At 42.0% G+C, this 19,500-nt stretch overlaps 1 protein-coding gene and 1 long non-coding RNA gene across 3 annotated transcripts in view; one reads left to right on the top strand and one right to left on the bottom strand.

Moving 5' to 3' along the window:
• The window catches only part of PDE1A (phosphodiesterase 1A), a 373,257-nt gene that overhangs the window by 35,777 nt on the left and 317,980 nt on the right, over positions 1–19,500 (top strand). The gene's annotated exons all lie outside the window — the stretch shown is intronic.
• Positions 12,547–19,500, bottom strand: part of LOC142068458 (uncharacterized) — a 57,539-nt gene continuing 50,585 nt past the window's right edge. The window contains exon 3 of the long non-coding RNA XR_012664286.1: positions 12,547–13,006. This is a non-coding gene — a long non-coding RNA (uncharacterized LOC142068458). The remainder of the gene's footprint in view (positions 13,007–19,500) is intronic.

Here is a 19,500-nt window from a genome sequence, read left to right as displayed (position 1 = left end):
ACATGGATATATTTCAGCTTAACCTTTTCTGCATGATGAATTACATACTAGTCTTGGATATGTACAAGTTATGTGAAAAATGTGACTATTGAAGAAATAAAGAAACTAAATTGTTCCTACGAGAACAATGAACTAAAAAAAATCCTTATTGTAGTCATGTGCAAATGATTTAAAATTAAAGAATATCAAATGCAATAATCTCTTACAGATAAATCCTCAGCCACAGTAGTGCTCTGGAGAGAGAGATTCAAGATTGGTTCCAGTTTGGAAATGTGATGCCAAAAAGGCAACGTAATTAAAATAGGCAAACTGCAGACCTTTTAGTTTCTGTACTTTATATTCTGAGTGGAGGTATTAATCAGTGTAAAATTAATCTGTGTAATACCTGTGATTCATTCCACAGTATATTCACCAATTGCTTTCACATTTTCAATATGTTGAGGCAGATGTTGCTTATGTACAAGTCTACAAGGAGATTTCTGTTTTTGCCCTGTAGCTCTGTTCAGTCTTCATTTATATTGCTATCATCCATCTTATCTGCTTAAGAACTGACTAACTTCCCCAAGATATCGGCAAGGAAGGGGAAACTTAGATGAGGGTCTCAAAACTTCAACTTTGATTAGCATTATGTAGGGGAGGTAGTAACAGGAACATCTACAGCAGTAAATGTGCTGAGAGGGTAGATGTGCAGTAGCCACCCGTTTAGATGATCAAATAGAAATGTGTGCAGTCTTCATTTTATGCAAGCATCAGTTGTCAATTCACAAATTATCCCACTGCTCTTCTTCTCTATCAGTTAGGCCACTCTCTAGTCTTGTGCATTCTGTTGCTGTCTCTTTGTTGCTCTTTGCTATATTTTTGCAGACCTGTTTTGAAATGTGAGTCAGCATATTACCTTTTCAAGCACGCCTAGTACAGAGCTTCCAGGCTCTCTCCTACAGAGCCAGGAGTCAAGCCCTAGTAAGAGCTGAGACTCCCAGTTCCATGTCGGGGCCTGGAAGCCCTGGGGTCTTCAGCAGACCACGAGGTGAGCTAGCGGGAAACCAGGCAGGTTTCTTGTCCTTTGGAACTGTGGCTGAGGTTCATCAAAAGTTTGTCGAACCTGATATGTTTCTGCAAAACGTTTTGTGTTCAGTGAATCAGCATTTTCCAGCAAAAGCCTGTTGAGCTGGTTAAGAATTTTCCAGTTACACTACAAAAACCTCTTAACCTTGTCTAGAGAATAACCAATCACGGCAAATTGTTTAGTAAACTCTTGGGTCAAATCCCACAGTTCTTCATCAGTGGGACAGTAAAATCAGTGAAAGCTTTAGATAGACCTCTGCAGAATGAAGGATTTGTCCCAAAGTCAGCAGGATGAAATGTAATTTCCCACACACCAGGTATACAGTTAGCTTACATTCATGGTCTGCAGAGTTGAAGGCTAATAGTAGTAGTCTGCTGCTCTATCTAGCCTCTTGGCTTGGCTGTTTTTAGTGCTAATGCAATGATGACCTATTGGGGTAAAAGTCTCACAGCCTGTAATAGAAAAAGAAATTCAGTTCTGCACCCAATCCATTGACCAAAAACCCCCAAAACCTTAATAGTATGTGTGTAGGAGACACAGCTATGAAAGTGTATTGTGGGTTTTTGTATTTGAACAATCCTATTTCAGGCTGTTCAAGGCTAAGTCAGTTTCTTGGATTGATCTTTAGTACAGTAAACCAGAAATTTACCCATCTTCCAGGAAAACAGACAATACAAGAAGTGTTTTAAATGGATACAGAACTATATATTTGCTCATTTATGCTTTCTGGTCACAAATCCGACAAAGATACTAGAAAACATTTAAGTAGTATTAGTTTTAAATGTACCAGAAAACTAATCCTACGTGAACTTGTCAAGGCTGGTGGAAAGTAAAACCTTGAGGGACTATATAATGATGGCATTAGGGAATTTGACTAGATGTCACTGCTTGCATTAGAATAATTTAACGTCGGTCCTCTGGTATTGCATCAAATTGGCGTTGATCAATAATGGTCCCAAGTGACTGTGACAATAATCCTTCTAAACACGTGTCCCCTTGAAAATACAGGCTGAATCACATGTGCAGCAGGGTTTTATTTTGATACTAACTTTTATGCTTACTGGGCAAGTCATGCCTAGGTGCCTTTTTTTTTTTTGGTCCCTCTCAAGTGCACCCTTTGGCGACAGGTTTTGTTAAAAATACCAGAAGGCCAACAGGCACGGATCTTACTTACGCCTTAATCTTTTCTAATCCGCCTCTGTCAGTTCTTCTCTGCCCAGGTAACCCTCATCTGTGACTGGGAGAAACAGATTGTCTTGTTTGCAGCAGGCGCTCTCTGTAACTGTGCATCAGTCTGTTTGTTTGGGTGGAAGCCTCTGACTGCTGACAACACACCCCTCCTCTTTTCCAACACCAACATTTTTAATGTTTAGGATCTTCCTTGATCCTAGGCTGTCAGCTTAGGGAAGAGTAAACCATACCAACCTGGAGGGAGCCAGATAGGTAGCTACTCCCCAATTGATGGCCCAACCGTTGTTATCTAAACTCCTTTGAGGATTACCCCACGTTTCTTATCTTTGCCATTGGTTCATTTCCCGTTGGTTTCTCTCCTAACAGAACTGCTTGGATTTACTGCCTGGCAGTTAGGCAGTGTAATGTCAAACAGACAACTGTTTCTTTTGTTTATAATTTTTTACAGTGCAAATAGTTGCAATAAAAATAATATAAAGTGAGAAGTGTACCCTTTGTATTCTGTGTTGTAGTTGATATCAATATATTTGAAAATGTAGAAAACATCCAAAAATATTTAATACATTTCAGTTGGTATTCTATTGTTTAACGGTGTGATTAATTGCGATTAATTTTATTGAGTTAATCGTGTGAATTAACTGCGGTTAATCAATAGCCGTATTAGATGCTACACATAACTCCCTCATTCCTCACAAATGTTGAGGCTTTTTATCCAGGATGGCTATCTGTTATTTACTGCTCAAATTGAGAGAGAAACTGATGACTTGGTCTTTAGTTTAGATGGGGTGGAAACTAGCGGAAGGTGACTGTAATCTACGCTTTTATTTAGTGTTTGTTTTTTGTAGTTAAAAAAGAAATCAAAACCAGATTATAAATTAATTAAATACAAGTACAAATGCTAAATAAGGGCCTGATGCTGAGGAATTGAGTATAGGGTGATATGTGAGAGAGAGAGAGGAAAAAAAAGAAAAAAGCAGGGTGGTCAGGTGCCCAGTTTTCTACCGGAAAGTGTCAAGTCATCTTTTTGACCAGAGTGTCCGGTCAGATCTAGTGACCGGTCACCCAAAGTCCGGTTACTGTGGGCAGGGAAGGCGCCGAGTCATCACCCACACCAGCCCCTACTGAGCCAGGGCTGCCTTCTACCTGTGTTGGGCGGCTGTAGCTCCCAGTCCTGGCTCCGCAGGCAACTCCCTCCTGACCTGGGCAGAGGTGGGGGGGAGAGAGGGGAATTGGGGGGGAGACGTGATGGGAAGGGGAAAAGAAGAGTGAACAGGGGCAGGGCGTCAGGGGCAAATGGAGGGAGCAGGGCAGTGGTGGATCCTCTGGGGGAAGGGGTGGGGAAGGAGCATTACAAAGTTGGAAATCCTATGCGTGAGGGACAACAGTCTCTGGAGAGCTGCTTCCTTGTCTTTGAAGAAGTCCCTCTGTAGGTTTGCCATAGGGTCAGGAACATTTATGTATGACAGTCATCATACCATGTAATAGTTTGGGGTGGGTGTTTGTGATGTCTCCATCAAGTGGCTGGCCCATAGGGAGAAAAAGGGACCTATTACTGACTCTATATAAGGAAGATTTACTTTATCTCAAGCATAGAAGCCTGTATTTTTGGAACTGAAGGACAAGATTTCTTACCTGGCTTCTCCAGGTGCATGTGTGACTTGAACTATAATCTGACACCTGGATTTGGTACAAGTTTTCTCTACTGGATGTGCGACTGGGGTTATGCTATTAGCTCATCAACAGGAAGCTGTATTTTTGCAGCAGGAAAGATTGTATTTTGATTCTCCTTGTGCCATCTATGCAGCTGGTGTACATCCATGGCTTCTATATGTATAAGGCCAGAGATTATGATGCCATGTCAAATATCTCAAGTAAATTATCACTTCATCTAAACAGATTTTTTTTTTTAGAGAGTAAAGTCAAACATCTCTGGAAGCAGAATTACTTAGTTTGCACACTACCTATCCCATGTTTCATAGTTGTCTGAGAATGATTTAAAAAGATCGAGTACAGTCAATAGATATGTAATTAGTGTCCACATGAAAAGAAATTTCTACATGGATAAGCTGAATGCTAATGAAGCGTGACAAACCATTTAATATGAGTTGTTCAAGCTCATACTCTCATGGGCACAAATAAATATATCCCAGTAAAAATGTTGAATACCCTAGGAGGTATGTGTTTTGGGTTAGGACACCTTTACAATGATCTTTTCTTACGCAAATAAATATACATTAAAATACCCCTTAAACATTGAAACAAAAATTGATCCAACTGAGGCCAATAAACTGAAAAAAGGAATGAAAAGTGAAGATAATCCGATTTATATCATAAATCAGATGAAATGGATATTCCTACCACATTAGAAGGGAAAGGCTCACCTGACCACTGAGATGGTTCTTCTAGTCCAAGTGATTCTCTGCTAATCCAGCCCCTCTGTGTCTGAAATAAAGGTGGTCATAGTCCTCTTTCTTCCAGGACAGTGCATACAACCAAGAATGGTAAGAAGCAATAATTTTGAAACCAGAAATTAATATGTTTGTGAGATTTAATGCATTCCTATTTTGAGGTGCTCTGGCACTATAGAAATGGCCCCGAATGCTATAGATTTGCCAAGAATCGTAGGACTGGAAGGGACCTCGAGAGGTCTTCTAGTCCAGTCCCCTTCACGCATGACAGGACTAAGGTTAGACAAACACTTATCTAAACTATGTCTGACAAGTGTTTGTCTAACCTGCTCTTAAAAATCTCCAGTGACTGAGATTCCATATCATCCCTAGGCAATTTATTTCAGTCCCTGACAGTTAGGAAGTTTTTCCTAATGTCCATCCTAAACCATGCTTGGCAGTTGGACCATGGACCTCACGGTTTAATGAGAACAATTTACCTCTCTCCTCCTTTTAACAATCTTTTATGTACTTGAAAACTGGTATGTCCCCTCTCAGTCTTCTTTTCTTCCGACTAAACAAACCCAATTTTTTCAATCTTCTCTCATGGGTCATGTTTTTCTAGATGTTTAATCATTTTTTTGCTCTTCTCTGGACTCTTTCCAGTTTGTCCACATACTTCCTGAAATGTGGCACCCAGAACTAGACACAATACTCCAGCAGAGGCCTTATCAGCATGGAGTAGAGCAAAATAATTTCTTCTCGTGTGTTGCTTACAACACTCCTGCTAATACATCCCAGAATGATGTTTGCAGTTTTTGTTGTTGTTTTTTTGGCAACATTGTTATTGTTGACTCATATTTGGCTTGCAATCCACTCTAACCTCCTGGATCCCTTTCTACAGTCCTCCTTCCTAGGCAGTCATTTCCCATTTTGTAAGTGTGCAACTGATTTGCTCCTTTCTAACTGAAGTACTTTGCATTTGTCCTTATTGAATTTCATCTTATTTATTTCAGACCATTTCTCCGGTTTGTCCAGATCATTTTTAATTTTATCCAATACTCCAAAGCACATGCAACCCTGCCCAGCTTGGTATTGTCTGCAAACTTTATAAATGTATTCTCTATGCCATTATTTAAATCACTGATGAAGATATTGAACAGAACAGGCCCCAGAACTGATCCCTGCAGGGCTCCACTTGTTATGCCCTTCCAGCTTGACTGTGAACTACTGATAACTACCCTATGGGAACAATTTTCCAACCAGTTATGCACCCACCTTATAGTAGCTCCATCTAGGTCGGGGTGGGCAAACTTTTTGGCCTGAGGGCCACATCAGGTTTCCAAAATTGTATGGAGGGCCGGTTAGGGGAGGCTGTCTCTCCCCAAACAGCCAGGTGTGGCCCGGCCCCCGCCTCCTATCCGACCCCACCCCGCTTCTCACCCCAACAGCCCAACCCGCGATTCCTGCCCCATCCACCACCCCCTGCTTCTTGTCCCCGACCACCTCCAGACTCCCCATCCCTGACTACCCCCTGCCGCCCCATCCAACCCCCCGTCTCATTCCTGACTGCCCCCCCCGGACCCTTGCCCCATCCAACCCCCCTGTTCCCCGCCCTTTGACTGTCCCGACCCCTATCCACACCCCCGCCCCCTGACCACCACCTTGAACTCCCCTGCCCTCTATCCAAGCCCCCCTGCCCCCTTACCACGCTGTCTGGAGCACCGGTGGCTGGTGGCACTACAGCTGCGCCGCCCACAGCACCGGGTCAGGCCGCGGCTCTGCAATGGCGCTGCCCGGCCGCCCAGAGTGCTGTGCTGGTGGTGTAGTGCGCTGAGGCTGTCGGGAGGGGGGACAGCAGGGGAGGGGCCAGGAGCTAGCCTCATGGGCCAGGAGCTCAGGGGCCGGGCAGGAGAGTCCTGCGGGCTGGATGTGGCCCGCGGGCTGTAGTTTGCCCATCTCTGATCTAGGTTGTATTTCCCTAGTTTGTTTGAGACAGTCATGCAAGACAGTATCAAAAGCCCTACTGAAGTCAAGATATATCGCATCTGCTGCTTCCCCCATGGACAAGGCTTGTTACCCTGACAAAGAATGCTACTAGGTTGATTTGACACTATTTGTTCTTGACAAATCCATGCTGACTGTTACTTATTCCCTTATTATCTTCTGGGTGTCTGCAAATTGATTGCTTAGTTATTTGCTCCATTATCTTTCCAGGTACTGAAGAAATAAAGAAAATCTCAAGTATTTCCAAGTATCTAGGCAGTTATTGTTCCAGACCCCATTAAATTGGTTTAAAAATCTCAATGATGATTAGGCAGTTAATTTTGTGGTTTACTGTTTTTCATGTTGACCAGTATTCTCATCTTTTCCTTGTGCACCCCACATCTGTTTTTTCTACCTGTTCTCTATAGTCTTTGTCACAGTTTGAGGGGCTCTATGGTCTGCTCCAGGAATGCCCCTGAGGTCTCAGGCCTCTAGCCTTCACATTTCTCTGGGCAGGGACCTGAGTTTCCCTCACTCACCCATGTTAACTGTTATTGTTTAGAAGTCCTCCCAGATTTTCTGATTCTTTGCCCAATCATAATTCACTTAATCTATGTAAGATCCCTTCTCATAACACAATTGGCATTGCCCATGCATGTAAATCAGCACTTTTTAGAGGGTGAGAATGGCTTTTGCCACTTAGACAGTGAAAGCAGGCACAATGTAAAGGGGACTTAGGGCAAATGAGAACAGGCCTGATATTTATAGGCCAATAGTTAGTATAACTTGTGATGTTGTTTAAAAAGCAGAAATCCTTAATTCTGTATATAAAATGCCATGTGTATTAATGGTCTAATTTATCCTCCGTCTATATGAAATGTGCATTATCCATTAACACAGCTATCTTTACAAAAAGAGGGTATTTTTCTGTCTTTGAAATGTATTATAGATTAGACAGACACAATCAAGATGCCCTGATTCCAGCAGATATCCTGACTACACTTGGGATTAAATTTTAGATTGTATTTTATATCAGGATGCATTACTCCATATTTTTGTCTTTATAGGCTGCAAACCTTCAGATATTATCAGCTTTTTCAGTGTTTAGGTTTTATGTAAAGTTCAGATATTTCTGGGGGAAAACAGACATTAAAAGATTAAGCTCTGAGTAATTCTTATGAGAACTGCAGAATTGCTGTAACAGACAGGAACAACGAACAGTGAAATAATAGACGTATATAACAAAAGAAAATGTCCAAAGCATCGTATTAATGGTTAACAGCCACTTAATAGACTCATAACATCGATAAACTACAAATATTTCCTAGAAAATCCTTTATTATTATCAGTGTTTGTTTAAAAAATGCCATTTGCATTGCCATGCACTAGATATATGCCATATGTTTTAGCTCTTCATAAATAATCATAATCACTCATTTCCTATTAAAAGGGAACTCCAAAGTGCTCAAAAAAGGGGTTTCTATCCTTGAATGCTCATTTATAAAGATGGAATTGTAACATCCTCTAAAAGAAAATTTGTACTTTATTTTTCACTTGGAAATATGAGGTGGTATTTTTACTCGGGGATCCTTTGGAAGACCGGAGAACTGAAGGGGTTAGTGACATTGCAATATTTTTATTAGATTTGTTCCACTTTCATTAGTGGAGAATTTAGGTGCCTAACTTTTTATATTAAAAAAAAAATAAAAAAAAAGAAAGAAAAGTCAGTGAGCGCTAACTACATGAACCCTCCTCTTAATGTTGTTTTACATTATTACAGCATCTTTCACTTCAAAGATCCCAGCATGTTTCACAAACCCACTACATAGCAAGACAGTTGACAGAAAACATTGCTAGACAATGGTGAAGGAAGATTTACTATAATGGCCACAAGGAGAGGCATGCCTAGCCCATGGCAGATGCAGTGTAATCTGGTACTAACTACAGTCTCCTTCACCAGTGTGCCTGTAGCAAGGAGACTGTGTGGCGTATAAGCTCCTACATTGGTTGTATACAGCGGAGGATCATCCTTGGATGAGGGTGTTCCTCTCTGGGCTATTTGTTCAGCTTTTGTAGCTGAAACAATGCAGCACAAGTAGGTGCAATGTACCCTAGGATCTGACCTTATTGCACTTATTATGAGCTAAGCCTTATATGAGACAGAAAAGGAAGTCATTTCAGAGCTAATTACATTCCAGTATATTTGAGAGTACAAATTGCCCAAAATATACATGGAGAAAATTTAGGATAACACCAAATGAATGACCGATAACAGATGTTACTAAATCACCTACTGCTGTCTGAATAGAACCCTACAGTGCTAATGACTTGTTTGAGGATTCATCAGCACAAATACATTGTTTCAGTTTGATTGTGTAGCTGGTTCAAAAGAGGGAATCACAAAATATTCCGTGATTTATTATGTGTGCATGCCACTAGCATAAATATAGAGTGCAGTAATGGAGGGAGCTACTACATGTTAAAACATTACACATTAGTTTCTTTTCTGTACATAAGAAATTGGCTGTCTTAATTTAAAAACAGACTTTTTTTTTTCTTTTTAAAGATTGTGGCCTAAATTTGGGCAAAGAATAGAGTGATTACTCACGTGAGTAAAGCAAGCAAATATGGCCCAGTGTATTCAATAAAGAAAACAGATATTCAATCAAGAAGAAATAAAATAGAGTTGTTGATAAAAAGCAAGACCAGATGATATGCATCTCAGAGAATTAGCTAGCAAATTTAGTGGACCCACCAGCCTGGGGAATCGGGAACAATGGAGAAAAAGTCAATGTGATACTGATATTCTAAGAAGGAAAAAACAAATCCTAGGAATTACTATCTGGTAAATTTTACTTTAATCCCTAGAAAAAGGATAGAACAAATATGGGGGTGGGCGGGGCGGGAGGGGAGAGTCTGCAAACATCTAGATAAGACAATAGAATCAGGAGCAAACCCAGTAAAAGTACACAGTATAAAGAACAAATTAGAATATATAAATGTGAATGTTTCTTTGGATCGTATTACACTGTCTGAATTCCTTTCCTCCACTAATTTTGTAATGTGCAGTTGGACTTCAGTAAAACGTTTCCTACTCAAAAAATTTATATTAATTCCAATTGGTTAGGTTATGAACATTCATATGAAATGAACATTGCTAAAGGGCTATGGATAATGTCCTGTACCTGCAGGCATGGTTGTCTCAGCTACTGGCCAGAGGACAGCTCAGTCACATCCCTGCTTCTCTGCCCCATGTGGAGGGCCTGGTTGGGGAAAAGAGACATGACTGGAGCACTGCTGTGCTCTGGCAGTCCCTGGCTGCTGGAATGGCCCCTTTGGGCCATTGGCAACTGGGAGCAAGTTATTTCAGCCATGATACTGTTCTAAGGGCTTGTCTACATGGGACATGCTGAAAAACTAAGGCAACTCGCCTAGAGGTGTGATGTCAATGTATATAAATTAAGCAGTGTTAAATTACGAAAGTGGAAGCTCTCCAAGGACAATTAAGGCCATGTCTACACTACAAACTTTGACTGACACAAGTTACATCAGCATAAAACTGCCGCAGTTAGTATATTGCTTGTGTGTGTGAATACTTAGTTCCTTGAGTAGGCACTGCACATGCTCACCAGGAGTGCCTGTGTCGATGCGTAGTGTGGTGCACAATGGGTTGGTATCCCAGTATGCAACTCGCCACCATCCAATGTGCTGTATTTTGGGAAGTTTTGACACATAGGCAGAAACGAGTTGCACAGGTGACTGGAGCAAAGGGTCAAGTTACTAGCATGCAACTTTGTCCATTTCATAATCTCATCCATATCCCACAATGTTCACACCTTTTAAAAAAAATCCCACAAATCTGCATGGACCTCGTCAGCTCTGCCAGAAGCATAGAACCTGTGCAGTTCTGCCCCGTTGTCATGAGTGTTACAGCACAGGACATACAATCCTCCACTATTTGCAAACTGCAAAAGCCACCACATCTACAGGGAATGTGATGATTTTGTGGAGGACAGGTTGCTGTGAGACATAGCGAAAACCCGTTCAAGGTTGTTGGCATTCTTGGAGCAGCTGCAGATGGTAGAGCACCACTTCTTGGTCTGAGAAACGGGTATTGACTGGTTGAATCACATCATAATGGAGGCTTGGGAATATGAGCAGTGGCTGCAGAAATTGTGGATGCCAAAAGCCACATTTTTGAACCTGTGTGCTGAGCTGGTCCCAGACTGACAGCTGCTCTGACAGTGGAGATGCGAGTGGCAGTTGCACCGTGGAAACTTGCAGTGCTGGATTGCTACTTGTCGGTGAGAAATCATTCTGAAGTTGGAAAAATCCATTGTGGGGACTGTTATCATGCAAATGTGCAAGCCCATTAATTGTTTCCTGGTATGCAGGATTGTGACTCATGGCAAGTTGCAGGACATAATGGATGGATTTGCAGCTAAGGAGTTCCTGAACTGAGGTGAACAATAAATGGCATGCTTTCCCTATTTTGGCACCAGCCCACCTTGCTCCAGCATATATCAACAGACAGGCTATTTTAGTATGGTTAAGGAAGTGTTGGTGGATCATCGGGGATGTTTCACCGACATCAGTGTTGGTTGGTCAGGGAAGGTGCATGAGGCGCAAGTATCTTTAAGAACACAGGTCTGTTCAGAAAGCTGCAAGCAGAGACTTCCTTTCCCAACTGGGGATTACCATTGGTGACATTGAAATGCCAATAACGATGCTGGGGGGGGGACCCAGCCTACCCCTTGCTATTCTGGCTATTCCAGTTTTTGATCCCTTAGACACCGGAGTTCACAAATGTGACCAGAGCTGTCAGTGTCTGGCATCGTAGGACAGCTGCAGGAAGACTGTTAGGGTCAACCTAGGTAACGCAGTGTCTACATATTCCATGGCTTTATGCCATCGAGGGAGGTGGTGTTACTTTGTCACTGTAATGGGGTGCTTACATCAGTGGAAGACAAACTTAAGCGTAGACAGATGCACAACTGGGTTGACACAAGGTGGCTTATGTCGACCTAACTCTGTAATGTAGCCCAGGCCTCAGTTACAGTGAACCTAGACCAGTGGTTCTCAAAGCCGATCCACTGCTTGTTCAGGGAAAGCCCCTGGCGCGACGGACCAGTTTGTTTACCTGCTGTGTCCGCAGGTTCGGCCGATCGCGGCTCCCACTGGCTGCGGTTCGCCGCTCCAGGCCAATGGGGGCGGCGGGGAGCGGCACGAGCCAAGGGACGTCCCTTGTCATGGCCTTTGGCTCGTGCTGCTTCCCACCGCCCCCATTGGCCTGGAGCGGAGAACCGCAGCCAGTGGGAGCCGCGATCGGCCGAACCTGCGGACACGGCAGGTAAACAAACTGGTCCGTCATGCCAGAGGCTTTCCCTGAACAAGCGGCGGATAGGCTTTGAGAACCACTGACCTAGACCACTTTACTCCTGAATCAGAGCACCCATACAGAGGGTTAAAACACTAACTTATGTCCATGAAGGTATGAAGTAAATTTTCCTTAACTTTCCTGCATGTCCCCATGTCCTGACTCTCATGTAGGGCTGTTTTTAGGGTCCGAGAGCTGTAAAGGTGAAGTAGAAGGACTTGAGTCCTTTCCTTACCCCCTCCCCCGCCAGGCTCCAGTGCAAAGTGCAGCTTGGCCAGCCCAAGTATTGGAACCCATTCCCTTCAGAGGAACTACTCTTGAGTTCTATCAATGTAGCAGAGGAGAATCCGGCCCATGGCATCACTGCAGGCCAGCATGTACAGAGGCCATTTGGGGCAGAAGAAAGTCTTAAATTGTTAGGCCTCTAATCTGCTTTATTGAATTAGTAAAGTTTCTTCATCACTGTACTGGAGGACTGAATTTCTTAAAGGTGCAGAACTAGTATTTCAAATACAAACCATACACTTAAAATAAACATATCACAAATAAACAGAAATTTATTTAGATTAACCAGGCAACATTGTCCCCTAGTTGCATTTTTGTAGCCCGATTCCAAGGAGTATCAGAAGAATTCAAAGATGAGCTTCATACACTCAGTGAGAACTGAGCTCCCTGGAGACCTCAGTCCTGATTGTTGACACAGTCTCCTCCATTTATACTAGTTCAACACTGGGCCAGAGAGCAGATTCATTCCTAAAACTTGCCCTTCCTGTACCAACATGGCCAACTGCACCCCAAGGACTACATATAGGGAAGGACAGCTTTAGTCTTCACAGCTGGGAGCTGCAGCTAGGATGTGCTGAATTAACCTCAGTATGGCATAGCCTCCCCTCCCTTGGGGTTTTGCTGTCTGTCTGGGGCCTCCTGCTGAAGGAGAGGTAGCAGGTGCCTTGTGCTATAGAATCCTGTCTTCCGGCAGCCTTTCCATCATAGGGAATCCTGCAGTGTGTTGAAACAGAAACCAGAAACAACAGAAACCAAGCATGAATTTGGCCCTTAGGGATTGCATTAGTGTAACTGAGAACAGATTTTTGTCCAGATTCTCTCTTTAAGAGATAATGGGAAACATTTGTTCCGCTATGTACAAAACCTAATTACTCAACAAAATATTTTGACCGTTCATGGCCATTGTTGCTGTAGTTGATCATTTCAAACCAATGTTAGGAAAAATAGAGTCCTGGCTACACTGTGACCCACTCTCACTAGGGTCTCTTATTGGGCCAGAACTCTAATGGTTATTTTGGTGGATCAAGCAAAGGCACATGCCAGAGATCAATGGCCACCTTCTTTGATAGGTTCATCATGCCCAGTCATACCCTATCTCCTCCATATGTCCAACTTCTAAGGGTAAACAAATAAGCAGAAAATAATAATGGAAATAGACTACATATGGTCAGATGCCCCATTAATTACACATCATTCCAAATCTTAGTAATGGACTAAAACGGGTTCTCAAACGGGTTCTCAGGACCCCTCAGGGGGGTTATTACATGGGGTTATTACATGGGGGGGGGCGCGGAGTGGCGTGCACGAGAGCTGTCAGCCTCCACCCCAAATCCCGCTTTGCTTCCAGCATTTATAATGGTGTTAAATATATAAACAAGTGTTTTTAATTTATAAGGGGGGGGTGTCACACTCAGAGGCTTGCTTTGTGAAAGGGATCACCAGTACAATAGTTTGAGAACCACAGGACTAAAATGTTTGGGTTTTTAATGAAATATTAAGATATCTACAAGGTCAAAAAGAATGTGAAATAAGTTCCCTCATTCAAACCATATGGAGAGACAGTTTATACTGTGAGTGTATAGTTATCCTCTGTGAAGGGTATTTTCTCCTATTTCCTTCCATTTTAGTGCTATTTATATGATCCCCTCCCAAAAGTATGAAGCTTAAGTTACTGCTTCTGTTGTGAAAGGTGTCTTGTAATAGGATAATTACAGTTCCCATACTGGATTGTATTTATGTTGTCCATATCCTGACTTTGAGTGATCTCAGTATTTCTCCCATACATACATTTGCCACCAGGGTACTTAATCACACCATCCTGCCATTGATTTTATTCAAACTTCCGGTTGACTGCACATGGAATGACAGCAGGATATGAGTCGGCATAGATCAGTCAGTACTACATGTGATTTTCTGAATACCAAATTTCCTACATGACTGCAGCTCAACACTTGTAAAGTGTACTGCTTGCTGATTTCGTTAAAGGGCCATTGTGCTTCTATAAACCATTCCTGTGTAGCTGGGGGTCAAGTCTGAAATTAATTCAATTGTGCATTTGGGAGCTCTGTCATACATGTAGTGAAGTATGAACAGGTCTGAACATGTGGATACAATGAAAAAACTGAACTGATTTAAAAATTATTCTCCCACTTGCACTGAAAACGTTGCAGCACTTATCCCCAGAAAATTGGTTTGTTCTCTTTCTTAATATCCTGCTAGCTGAGCCAGTTCACAATCTGAATTCAACAGCAGCAGTTAGAATTTCATTGTTAAGCTTTTAAACTTTAGTATTTTTGTAGTTTATACTTTTTATATTATATAAATGCTACCTGCTAATAGTCCCAAGATAAAAATCTCTGTATGGGATTTTGAAAAAGCAAATGATAGTCTATGTAATTTTATATATATATATATATATATATATATATATATATATAAAAACTCATTTTTTTTATTTTATATACATTAATTAACAGTGCTCCCAAATGCACAGACATCCATATAATACAGCACAGACTGTCACTTGCTTTTTCAAAACACTATATATATATTTTTGTGTGTACAGCCATTGGTAAATCTGAATTTAATTAAATCTTCTGTTTTTTTTTAACCTCTTCCCTGTATGAACTCTTTAAACTGGTTTCCTAATGGCTTGAGTTGCAAAATCTATTACCTTGTAGTAAAAGATAATTTAATTGACCGTGTCTGGAGGAGCAGGACTGTTAGATGCATTAATGTAACAAAGTATTTTTAAAGAGGGTATTCTGCACAACGGTTATTGCAGGGCTGCTTTCCAGGTCCGGCTGAAAACTTCCAAAAATGAACTTTAAACTCTCAACATTGTGGCTATTGATTCTCTTTTGCTATGCTATCTTCCTTTTTAAGTGTGGTTCCTAATCTGAAAAGTGACTATGTACAAACAGCATCTTACTGAACAGATCATTGTTCATATTCTGACTTTAGTCACAAAAGTAAGTTTTTGACCTTGTTAGCACTTCAACATCAGTACAGTAAGAAGAGAATGACCTAGAGTCCATTCCTTTTTATAGGTCTGTCCAGAAAACAAGAATTCTGTTTTGTGAAAAAATTGAGCCTTCAAAATTTGGTTTTGTCCCGCATTGGAATGAAAACTAGATCTTTTTTTTTTTTCTTTTTTTATGAAAAAACACAAGAGAGACTTGCTCCAAATCAGGTAGCAGAGTTAAACCTAGGTCTCCCACCTCTTAGATCAGAGCCCTATCTTTTAGGCTATTGGTTATTCTAAGCTAGTGACTTCTCTTAGTTTCTCAGGTTTGTCCTGAACCTATCTCGACAAATCAGCATTTTCTGAGAAGAGAACATTTAGTCAAAAAATTGCTGATCATCTCTATTTTTTGATGCACAATCGAAGCTGAATTACAAAATTGTTTACTATGTTCCAATTTTAGTGACCATAAACTGCACTTGACAACCCCACTGAAGACACTTGGTCACATTCTGCTGTCTATTTACACAGGGCAAAATCAGAGGAGTTACTTTACTCTTTCACTGCTGTAAAAGAGATTAGAATCTGGTGCAATTATTTTTTTAATTTTGTCACTGAGAGGTTTCAAAGTATGTTTTCTTTAGATGACATTGAAGAAAAGGGGTCCTTTTATGCTGTTCCAGTGGCACTGGAACAAGGGTGAAATGGGTAACTTGCGGCATTTTCCCAACACAGAGGTGGCATAGTGTCAACAAAGACAACAATACACCATAGGGGAATGTCTGGGGTGGGAAGAAGAGTGGCCAAAATGGTCTGTAGTTCAGCTATTCCAGGCTGCAGAGCACACCATGTGAAATGTGGGTAGAAAGCTGGCTAGATTGTCGGGCTCAACTGGTAGTTATCAATGGCTCCATGTCTAGTTGGCAGCCGGTATCAAGTGGAGTGCCCCAAGGGTCGGACCTGGGGCCGGTTTTGTATCTTCATAAATGATCTGGAGGATGGTGTGGATTGCACTCTCAGCAAATTTGCGGATGATACTAAACTGGGAGGAGTGGTAGATACGCTGGAGGGGAGGGATAGGATACAGAAGGACCTAGACAAATTGGAGGATTGGGCCAAAAGAAATCTGATGAGGTTCAATAAGGGTAAGTGCAGGGTCCTGCACTTAGGACGGAAGAACCCAATGCACAGCTACAGACTAAGGACCGAATGGCTAGGCAGCAGTTCTGCGGAAAAGGACCTAGGGGTGACAGTGGACGAGAAGCTGGATATGAGTCAGCAGTGTGCCCTTGTTGCCAAGAAGGCCAATGGCATTTTGGGATGTATAAGTAGGGGCATAGCGAGCAGATCGAGGGACGTGATCGTTCCCCTCTATTCGACATTGGTGAGGCCTCATCTGGAGTACTGTGTCCAGTTTTGGGCCCCACACTTCAAGAAGGATGTGGATAAATTGGAGAGAGTCCAGCGAAGGGCAACAAAAATGATTAGGGGTCTGGAACACATGAGTTATGAGGAGAGGCTGAGGGAGCTGGGATTGTTTAGCCTGCAGAAGAGAAGAATGAGGGGGGATTTGATAGCTGCTTTCAACTACCTGAAAGGGGGTTCCAAAGAGGATGGCTCTAGACTGTTCTCAATGGTAGCAGATGACAGAACGAGGAGTAATGGTCTCAAGTTGCAGTGGGGGAGGTTTAGATTGGATATTAGGAAAAACTTTTTCACTATGAGGGTGGTGAAACACTGGAATGCGTTACCTAGGGAGGTGGTAGAATCTCCTTCCTTAGAGGTTTTTAAGGTCAGGCTTGACAAAGCCCTGGCTGGGATGATTTAACTGGGAATTGGTCCTGCTTCGAGCAGGGGGTTGGACTAGATGACCTTCTGGGGTCCCTTCCAACCCTTATATTCTATGATTCTATGATTCTATGAAATAATGCGAGGCTGTCAGAGTTAGAGCAACCCCAGGGAGCAGAATCAGTACCTAGCAGTTCCAGAATCCCAATTCAAAGGTGACGTAAAGCCACCTCCTCCTTGGGCAGTGCCTCCTGAGACTCATAGCTCAAAACTGGGGCCAACATTTCTGAGTGGCAATTAGAAGTAGCTTGAGACCATTTGGACTGTTGAGAGTCTACACGCTATTTGTGCTATTCTTTGTGCTGGAGTGAGCTGTCAGAAACGGGGGAAGTTCCCACTCCTGACTACTTGTCTGCTCTCTCAGAGATGGCTCACAAGGGAGTGTTCAGCTATTTTGTGATTATAGTATTTTTCTCTGGTAATTTCTATGGCATGTTAGCCTGCCTCCTACATCAGCTCCTGAATGACAACTGACATTTTTTCTTCATGAAAGGAATTTTTAATGGGCTCTACCATAGCTGGAACTAGCCATCTTGTGTGGAAAATTCAGGATGTGAGTCCTCAACAGTAGGAGAGCTTAGGACCTCAGTAGCTCTCCATATCTTCTAGGGCCACATCAAGAGTCATTTAATCGGAGCAGGACGTGTTCATCCCAGATAGCTACAGAAGGGTAAAATTTTCCAAAAAACAACTACCATAGTCTGTATCCTTCAGTCAAATCCATGCCCTGTTGTTAATGAAACTCCTGTTTCATTTTCACTCATTTAGTTCCTGCTACCTTAAAGTGAAAGGGAAAAAAGAGTAGTCGCCAAAGGTGATAACTACTTCTCTCTCTTGGAAGGAATAAAGAGGAAAAAGAACTCACAGATCCAGATTTCAGTTGCTTCAGGAGTTGCTTTTCCAAAGACAACACCTTTGTGACTTAGGTAATACCTTTAAAATGACATGGGGGAACTTAAAAACCTGAAAAGTGTTAATATCAAAGAGAAACTAATCATCACTGGGATAGCAGGGAATCTTTAAACTACTATTCCTCACATTCCTTTTGATAGAAAATAGTTCTTGAAAGTCTTCACTAGTTTTAAAAATGTATTTAGCATTTTTTGTTATGGAGAATAATGTATGAATATTCAACTTTTATGCAGTAGCACTTTTATCCAAGGATATCAAAGTGCTTTAAAAACATTCAGTTCTCACAACATCTCTGTGAAAAAGAGAGAGGGAAACCAAGGCAGAGAAAGGGTAGCTGGTGGTGTTCAAAGTCACACAGAAAGCTTTTGAAAAAGCCAGCAATAAAACCAGGTCTCTTGACTCCTTATGACTAAAGCACAGGACTAGACCAGCCTTACTTGGTGTTCTTCCTGAAGGCTACCAGGCATGTGAAATACCTAGGACACTATGTTGCTTGAAAAGAGAACTGAACAAATACCTTGTCTTTTAAAGGCTCATATCTGGGACCATCATCCCTGCTCTATCATTTAAAAAATGAAAGTTAATATGTATTTGATGCAATTTGGCGCTATGACATTTTGAGCAGAATGGCAATGACAGGAAAACTAGTCCTCTGCAGTGAGCAGCAGCTACCTGAACCATCCTACAGTGAATCAAACTCTTCCCAACTCTCCAAATCCACCTCCTCCTAGAGGGATGGCTGAAAGGGAACCTAAGTCAGAAGGTTATTTACAGGTGGGCACTGGAGACACTTGAAGAAAGTGACACTCAGGATCAGTTTTTACCTTATTGCACCAAGTGCAGTTCTGTTATGGAGAGTGGGGGAATTGCCTTTGATGTGCCAGTTCTTACTACCGGCTATTAGTGACAGCAAGAGCCAATTCCTTTTGCCCTGGTGGTGTGAGCAGGCATATCTTTTCTTCACCCATTCCCTTCTCTTGCAGATGGCTCAGAGTCAGATTGGCTACCTGGATACTAGACGAATTGCTGCTGAATGATGTAAGGCTGTCTTCTACATAGAGTTTAGCATGCTCTCTTCTTTGGCTTAAAGGCTCTGCACTGCAGATTAGGAATTGAGCACCAGATCTCCTGCATGCCATCAGAGCCACTGCACCATCCCTTCTGGATTAGTTTTGAAAGTTTTGCTGAGCAATTTCAAAGCAGGCTTTATTTTAAGTGTCCTTCCAAACAAGAGAGAATCCTGATGTTTTCTATTTTAAAAATCCAACCCAACAGTGTCATCCTTGTTGTGGGTCAGAAGGTCTTGTAAAAGGCCATGGACCAGCTTCCACACTGACTTCCATCCTCTGTAACCCCACTGGCATCAGTAGGGCTCCATGGGTGTAAATCAGTGCAGAATGTGACCCCAGAATCTTAAAAACGCTATTGATTTGGGTATTAAACTACACATCCATTTTCTTCAGCAGGACTTAAGTTCCCATCT

This window comes from Caretta caretta, chromosome 11, assembly GCF_965140235.1.
Source record: "Caretta caretta isolate rCarCar2 chromosome 11, rCarCar1.hap1, whole genome shotgun sequence".
In the NCBI taxonomy this organism is placed as follows: domain Eukaryota; kingdom Metazoa; phylum Chordata; order Testudines; family Cheloniidae; genus Caretta; species Caretta caretta.
This window is presented reverse-complemented; position numbering and strand designations above follow the sequence as displayed.